This window comes from Oreochromis aureus, linkage group 17 (genome assembly GCF_013358895.1).
Source record: "Oreochromis aureus strain Israel breed Guangdong linkage group 17, ZZ_aureus, whole genome shotgun sequence".
NCBI lineage: Eukaryota > Metazoa > Chordata > Actinopteri > Cichliformes > Cichlidae > Oreochromis > Oreochromis aureus.
The window spans coordinates 34,465,105-34,473,821 of NC_052958.1; positions in this window are offsets into that span (position 1 = coordinate 34,465,105).

The following is an 8,717-nucleotide window of genomic DNA, read 5'->3' on the forward strand; positions in this document are numbered from 1 at the left end:
ATCCTCTTTAATAGCTTCTGGGTGACTATATTAGAGGTGCATTTTCCATCCATTAGTTTTTTGGGGAGGTTTGCAGCTAATCCAGGATTGTCAGGAAGTTCAATTGACATTTGTCGTAGGGCAGAGTACCATGTGGACATGTGACCATTCTTGCTAACATTCATGGATGATTTAGAATCATGGTTAAGAAACATAAAATATCTAAATAAAAATAATGTTCTTTTGGGCAGACTTTTCCTACCTAATATTCACATGTAATCTTCTTATGGAGAGTTGAATTTTACTGAGGATTAGGGGAGAAAAAACCCTAATCAGTCAACCTTCATTTTGAATCTTTTCACCGTCTTTTCTTTCCTTAAATGCTAAAAAGCTGTTTAACATTGTGTCTGAATATTCAGTTCGTTTGACACCTAAAATGAATTAATTTTATTTTGGCCATTTGTGGGAAGGCAAAACAATATCAAAATATGAGAGATCTGTAGCCAGATTTCCGGCCATCTGTTGAATTCAGTCTATTATTCACTTTTTTTTAAGCTTCTTTGTGATTCTTGAGGAAAACATCTGGATATTTAGGTGCTAAATATTTCACATCTTCATTAGCTTTTCAATAAAGAAGCTGCTGTTTGGTGAACGTAAGAAGCATTTTAATTGCAAACAGCAGCATGCTTTGGCAAAACCACTACTATAAGATGAGCTGAGCCACAGAGTCATATGAGAGATCTGACACTAGGGGGCGGACCTCTTGCACAGTATCACATAGTAATATCACATAATTAGTAAGATCAGTTATACTCTCCATCCAGCTAACAATCTCGGGACATGCTATCTATTTTTAGCTGTCTGCTCCCAGTCCCAGCGCGGGGCTCTAGTCTATTGTATGAACTGGGACTGACACCCTTTTGGTGCGAAACTGCTGTAGTGGCACCTACTGTAGAGAAACTGCCATTTTTGGCTCTTCTGTACTGGCTTAAGTTTTCAGCTCTGGAGGTTGGAATCTCTGGGAAGTGAGATTGGAGCCAGCCTCAAGTGGCTTTTCTAGGAACTATGGTTTCTGTTGAAGTGAAGACGATGGATGGAAAATATTTTGAAGGGTTTAGGGAAATAGTTTTAAACTTTTATTTCATTTTATTTCAACATCTTTTCCCCCATAGTTTCATGTAATCAGAATCTTAAAAGTGACAAGTAAATCCAGTATGGCGATAGACCTAAAAGACAATATAATGAGTATGATATTTTTATCATCACATGTAGCAGAGTAGAAGTGCAACAACCCTCAAAATTCAGTTAAAAAAAACAGATGTTTGCACTTATAGCTATTATCTGCCACAGCTATGCAGACATGAACATGTCTAAATAAACACGAACATGTCTATTAAGCTAATGGGTGCGACTCGCCCTGATGCTTAAATCTCTTTGGTTCAAAGCCAGAGAAGCAGCTTCCTGCAGCCGAGTCATGTAACTAAGGATGACCACTCCCTTCGTTACCAAAGAAAGGTGAGCCTTGAGGGTGTTTTCTGCTAAAGGAGCCTCATTTAGCCCCTTTATTTCAGAATGAAATGGGCTGAAATGGGCTTTGAAGATAAAGAAGAGAAGAGGTGTGTATTAGTCTTAGAAGAAAAGCAAGATGAATAAAAGGGGTAGGGAAGCAAGGGATAGAGGCAAAGTGCAGTGAATGGCTCTTGGGGTAATGTCTGGCTTAGCAGCATTGCAGCAGAGAGATCAAGGTGTCTCTGCTTTACCATGAGATTCCTATGGAGACAGCATGTAAACAGTGAGTCAAGAGGGCCTTTTTCTTTTGGTTTTCCAGGATGGAATCTAGCATCATCTCATCACACTGGGAGGGTCGAGAGTAAAGGGATAGGTGTGTTCAAACTATTAATTTAACCACCACTGCAATCATATGTCCATGAAGCTATCTACCCTGCTGTTAGTAAGATCATCTGAAGCACTCACTGTTCAGGTTAAAATGATTCAGTCATTTTAAAAATAAACAGTCCTTATTGTGATACAGATACTCATATGCAGTCCCGGTCAAAAGTTTAAGACCACTTGAAAAATGGTTAAAAAAAATCATATTTTGCATTGTTGGATCTTAACAAGGTTCCAAGTAGAGCTTCAACGTGCAACAAGAAGAAATGGGAGTGAGACAAAACATTTTTGATCAGGACTGTATCTTGAGATTGAAGGTGCAGGCATTAATTAAAATTTGCCTCCACTGCACATGACATAATACATAAATACATAAAGTGTGATTAGGCAGAATGGAGATGTCCATCTTGGTCAATTGGGTAATATGGGAGCTTACAGAAACCTCCCACTATTTATTTTTATTGGCTTAACCTAAGTTTATGAGAATATATAATTAATAATTTGTTGCATGATATAATTTCACTCTAATCAATGTATATCTGTAAGTACAACACCCTTTCATCTATCATATAATCTCAAGAAACAACTAACTTTACCTTAAATGAAATAATAGTTTGCTCTATGAGAAATGATTGTCAAAATCAATAAAAGTTTAAAAGTTATAAACATAACAGTCTGGTCATTGATGCAGTCTGGGTGACTGGATGTCGTGATGTGCACTTAACCTTAGGTGATAAATCAGCCAGTCTCCAGATACTGTTTTCAGCATTAAAGTGTGCTTTCCTTTTTTAAATGTTGGTTCCTCTTCTGATGATGCGTCTGGTGTTTCTGCTCTCCTCGTTATTCCCTGTCTTGAGTTCCTCTGTGCATAAGTGCATTTATCAATCCATGTTCCCCTATCCGGTTTAGTACTAGTCTTGGTGTACTAGTCCCACTTTACTTTTTCCTCCTGTGCCTTGTTTTAGTTTCACTTCTGGTTTTTACCCCTCCTTTTTTATTCAGTCTTTGTTGTCTCGTCACCTTTTCCCTGCTCCAAGCTGTTTTTCTGTTTGTGCTCCCTGTGTGTTGTTCCTCATGCTCGGTTTCTGGATTCCTGTTTAAAGTTTAAACTTTATTACCTCGCCTGCCTCAGCATTTGTCTTGGGTCCTCCCCATCATTTGTACTTATATCATTGATTGTGCACAGTCCAAATGTAATATTATTTAGGGTTAATCACACAATCTTGCTATGTCCCTCCTTCCTAATCAAGACAATGATTGAGGCAGGACTTAGGGCACAGAACTTTGAGAGCATGCAATTAGCTTTCCCAGTTTTTAAAAAAATCTTCTTCTTTTTTTTAGCAAAAACCATTTCGTGCTGTTTTTCACTTATTTGTTCTAGTAATGACATGATAATCATCTCTACACCTTTAGTTTAAACTTAAAATGTTTTGAGTAAGTATGATTGTTTGGTCAAACCAAAACAAAAACATAATGAGATTTAAATGAATTAGGTAGACCAAGTGGATAATTAAACTAGGTGTGTATTAAATGCTACGCTCAGATTTAGTGAAGAAACATCTGTTAGAGGTTAGGAGATAGGTATCTTCACACACACAGCATGTAAAATTAAAGAGAACGCCTATGTTTATGTGCAGAGACAGAGTGCATAAATAGTTCTGGGATTAAGGTCACAGCCTTTAGCGAGTGACTCACTTATAATGTATACAAATGCACACAAAGACAGATTTATGCACGCATGTTTCTGTGAAAGATCTTTTTTTAAGCCAGATACTGTACCTGCTTAGAAGATCTGGCTGTAAGTCCTCAGTGATGAAAGTGATGGTAAAGACTTCAATCAACAAAGCATTTATAACGAAGAGATATTTTAGAAAGTTATGTTCATTTAAAAAAAAATCATTTGTGGCATCTCAGTTTTGAATATCTCGTAGCTGGTCGTAGCTTTAATAAAAAGCTTGAAAAGGGTGATACAGATTCCAGACTGTAGGTGACACTGCAAGAAAGGCTGGAATAAGACTGATCCACTTTGGTGGGGAAAGGCGCCTCACCTATAAAAATTCAGTATCAGTGGAAAAGCACTCCATCACCTATGTTACATATGTTGACTTTGATTACTGAATAAATATCCTGGACAAATGCAATGTAGATGTTGACTTGATCAAAGCATGTCTAAACTGTTATTCTTTGAATCAGCACAAACTGTTTCTACAAAGATCCGGTCTCTACATGGTCTTCCTCCTTCCTCCTCATATGTTGTTGGGTTTTTTTTTTAATTATCATGTACTGTTTACATGTCAGAGTTGTTAGACATATTTACATGTGAATGCACATCTCATCTCCTCTCTTGGCCTACACTCCCACCCCTTTTCCCCCTTCTTCTCCTTCTCTCCTCTCCAACTCCACTCAGACTTTCTATCTAATAATCCATCCATCTTTGTGCTCGAATGGAGGGCTAATGCTTTCCATCTGTGTGTATCAGTTGTGGGGCTCCAAGGGCAAGGCCTGCCACTCTTTGCCTATTCACCCCGCCCACCCCTCCCATCTCCACTTCAACTCCTTTCTGACAAAACCCCTGAGTCTGGTTCCACTCAGCCCTGAAGTCTAAGATCCCACTCCACACTGGGGCCCCTCCTGGCCTGAGGCAGCAGGGGGAGGCTGGTCAGGCCCCTGGATCCTGCAGATTCTGGGTCACTTTGAAACGATTCATTTCTTTCCAAACCTGCATAAACATACACGACTATTAATATGCTGATGAGAAGCAAAATAAGAGCTTTTTTTTTTTAAACTATCTGTAGAGCACAAGCTACATATTCAACTTAATCTGCACCTTTTCTGCTTTTGCAGACTGGGAAAAAAACAAAATAACATTTACATATTTACATAAGGCATAGGCATAGAGGTTAATTTGGTAAACTTGTTTTAAATCACCATAATAGGAAAAGAAAAAATGCATTTTGTTGGGCATCAAATTCTATGTATAAAATGTATTTTATACATATATGTAAAATGTATAAAACAGATGATCCAAAACCCTTACTGTCCACAGGTGCTGTATGTCTACAGGAAGAAATGACAGTGTTTTTTTGTCTAAATCACACTTTTTCTGTCTTCTTCTGGGGCTTCGTGTCTCTGTGATTGTGACTGTGTCAGATGTTATTTTGACAAAAACTGTGCTCTTATTGAGGGAACAGAACGTTGTGTTCTCGGAATATTTTTACAAACGTGAATGAACAAAATAATTAATCAGGTGTTAAATGGAGGATTGAAACTCTAACCCTTTCGTGCATAGTGGTCACTACAGTGGGCAGCTATTCAAAGGCTGTTTTTTTGTATTTGTGTCAGTGTTGATGGTATACTTGCACTTAAACTACTACATTGGACACTGATGTGTCACTCCATACCCTGCCACTCGCTGGCTGTCCAGCGGGTGGCAGGGTTATATGTGTTATAGTTTATATATATATGTTGTTATATTGTCATCTTTTTTATTTTAAAAAAATTGTTATTTTATAGTTTTTACACTGTGTATATTATTTATTTGTGTGTCAAATCCATAAGTCAAAACGTCTGTTGTCCATCTGAGTGGACATGTAACAAACTCTTTGAAAAGTACATGTTTAAAAAATTAGGTTCAAAAATCTTTTTTTCATGCCTAAAGATGAATAAAAATACTTAAGAGAAAATTCTGGTTGGATGGTGGTGGGTTTGAGTTAACTTCTTAACTTAAGTAAAAATTTTAAACAAACTCTGTTTCCAGCACTTCAGAAGGTACTGATTTGCTGCCACTTCGTATCATATCATGGGTTTTCACCTTTGACTTTTTGGTTAGACAATTTGAAGATGTCAGCATAGACTTTGAGAGATGTGATGAGATTTTTTTAATCTATTATGTGACATTTTACTAATTAAATAATCCATCAGTTAGCCATAATGTTAGAATAAAAAAAGGAATTATTTATAATACAATGAACAGCATCTGAAAACCCATTCCACCATTGTTTCCTCATCAACTCGTCCCACTGCCATTCGGAAAAAAAGCAGGCAAAGCCCTGCATGGGTTACCCATCTATCACAGGGACCATCTGAAAACCACCTTTTAATGTTCATTTATATCTGGACTAAAACTGTCTTAAATTGACAAATACCAGGGATGTAAAACCTGTTTGACATCGTAGGTCCAAACACCGCGCACTTTAGTATACAGTTACAAAACATGAACAGTTCTGTCATTTAATTGTGTATCTATTACTTTAATTACTTTGGTGTAGTACAGATGGCTATAGAGGAGGTCTTTATCGGTGAGAATAGCTGTAAAACCTGTTTTGAAAATACAGTTAAATGTCCAAAATTTATGTCTTCTTTCCCATTTTCCAAAGCCAACCAGTGAGGCGGATTGGAGTCTTTGCCAGGCTGATTCCGATTCTTATGTTTGATACCCCTGACATACACTGTGCAATGAATCATTTGACCATGGGATAGACCACCCAGTATTTTTCTTAAAGTCTGATTGCACAGAAATCAACCCACTCTCTGTGGGGATATTTTATGCTTCAGCAGCATGTAATCATGGTGGAGCAATGCAAGTGCCATAAAAGGGAATACTCACCATAATACTGAAAGCAGTTTTAGCTGTTCCTCAGATTTCTAGCTGTGTAGCAAAACTTCAGTCAGAGACTGTAAATGTGTTATTTGCAACACCATTGTCTGGGCTGCAACATTAGCCTTCATTTCAAAAGAAAAACAGTGGGCAGTAGGTGTTTTTATGTCAGGTGAAAATGTGTGGCAAAAGATCTGCATGTTTGTATGGTTTGCATGTCTGGGTGTGATACAACTGTACAGCTCAGTGTTCTGGAAAACGCTCCTTTTTTTATCTGTTCTTGCATCAGTGACAAACGCATTACTGCAGTCCCAACAAAACTGCTTTTGTGGAAAAACCTTGGTTTGGATTAAAAGCGGCGAGTGCGTTTTGGGTACATTGGACTTGAAAGGGACCTTGAGCCCAATGTGCAGAATCACCGTGAAGATCAGATGTGTGATTATGATAGGTCTCCCTTTTCCTGGAGATAAAGGCTTGAATGGATGTCTGTCCTCTTTTTTTCTTGATTCTAAAAGAAACAGTTTGACATTTTGGGAAATTGTGTCTGCACAGTAGGGGCCTGTTAGCGATGAATAGGGGAATAGGCTCCCTGCACCCCGAGTTATGTAAGTAATGGGATGGCTGTACCGTATACTGTATATAAACGATGGAAGTTTAAAGCCTCTAGCTTGGCATTTTGGTCAAAATGCTAAACAATTTTGGGGGGGATTTGTCTTTTTAACTGGATATGATCATATTTGGCAGAGACCGTAAAGTCATAGTGTAATTCTGCTATCTGTCTGGCATGCACATCAAACATATGTAAGTAAATATATGCAGTTTACTAAGACCTACAGTTCATGAAGCCTGAAAAAACTATGATAAACTTAACATTAAAAGTTAAAAATTAAAATCTAGCATAGGGTAAGAGGCAGGTTACACCCTGAATCACCAGTTAATCTAACATACACGTGTTTGGATCCAGTGAGAGCTGGTGCAGCCACAGGGAGAACATGCACGCTTCACACAGAGGGACCCCAGCCGGCCAGTAGATTCAAACCTAGGATTTTCTTGCTGTGGTGTGACAGTTCTAACCTCTGCAACACAGTGAAATATATATTTATCATTAATGCATTTTGTAAGCTGGCCATCAATCTTTAAATTTATAATTTAGATGCAGACAGCTGTGAAAACAGCAATTGTTTCTATGTTTTTGTTTTATACAATGTCATTTAAAAAAGATTCCTGTCCCCTCATAAACATAAAGAAATTATTTTGAGTAAAATGCAACTAATATATATAAAATCAAAGGCTGATTCATTCAAGTAATTCATTTATAGGTACAATGTACAAAAGAAAAAACAAGTAAATGTCATTTGACCAGACTCCATCAAATTTAATGTTGTACATGTACTTGTGTAACAAAATTACAAGGAAATTTTACATGTATTTTATAAATTCATTTTAATTAATTTTTGAGTGTTTTAAACTAAATATATGAAAACCACAGAGCCTAACAAATTTAAAGACTTGTACCTGATGTCCATCCATTCATCTTTAAACCATTTTTTAGAAATCACGTTTCTTTAATAGTTAATCTACTAGTGTGTGTAGAGATAGATAGATAGATAGATAGATAGATAGATAGATAGATAGATAGATAGATAGATAGATAGATAGATAGATAGATAGATAGATAGATAGATTGATTGATTGATTTTTGTTATTAATTAATTTGCTATTTTAAAAAAACAGTAAAACTAAATAATAACATAAATTATTATTTTTCCATGAATATGCCAAATTAGCTATTTACATGGATTCCTTAACAGATAAATTAATTTCATTGGTTGAATTAATTTTGTTATCAATGGCATTTGATGTTATTTCGAATGTTAATTTCTGACAGACAAGTCGAGTGTGCCAGCTCAAGTATGGGTATGAAAACAAGACTACAGTTTATTTGCTGAATTTATTTGGGACTTGCATTTTTTTTGCAGGGGGGGGGGGATACCTGTAGGAGGGTACAGGCTCACAATCAGACCCCTGATTGTCAGCACCAGGGGCACCAGAAGCTCAAAACAAGAGTCAATAGAAGATTCGGCAAGTTTTTCATAGGTGCAACCCACAAACTTTGTTTTCCTTTTCAAGGTTTATTGCCAATAAGCAACAAAGAAATAATCGATCAAACACAAATTTCCTTACTTTTGTTGCTAAATCAGGGGCAGATCTACAGGGGGGCTGTAGAGCCTCCCCCTCCCCTGCACCCCAG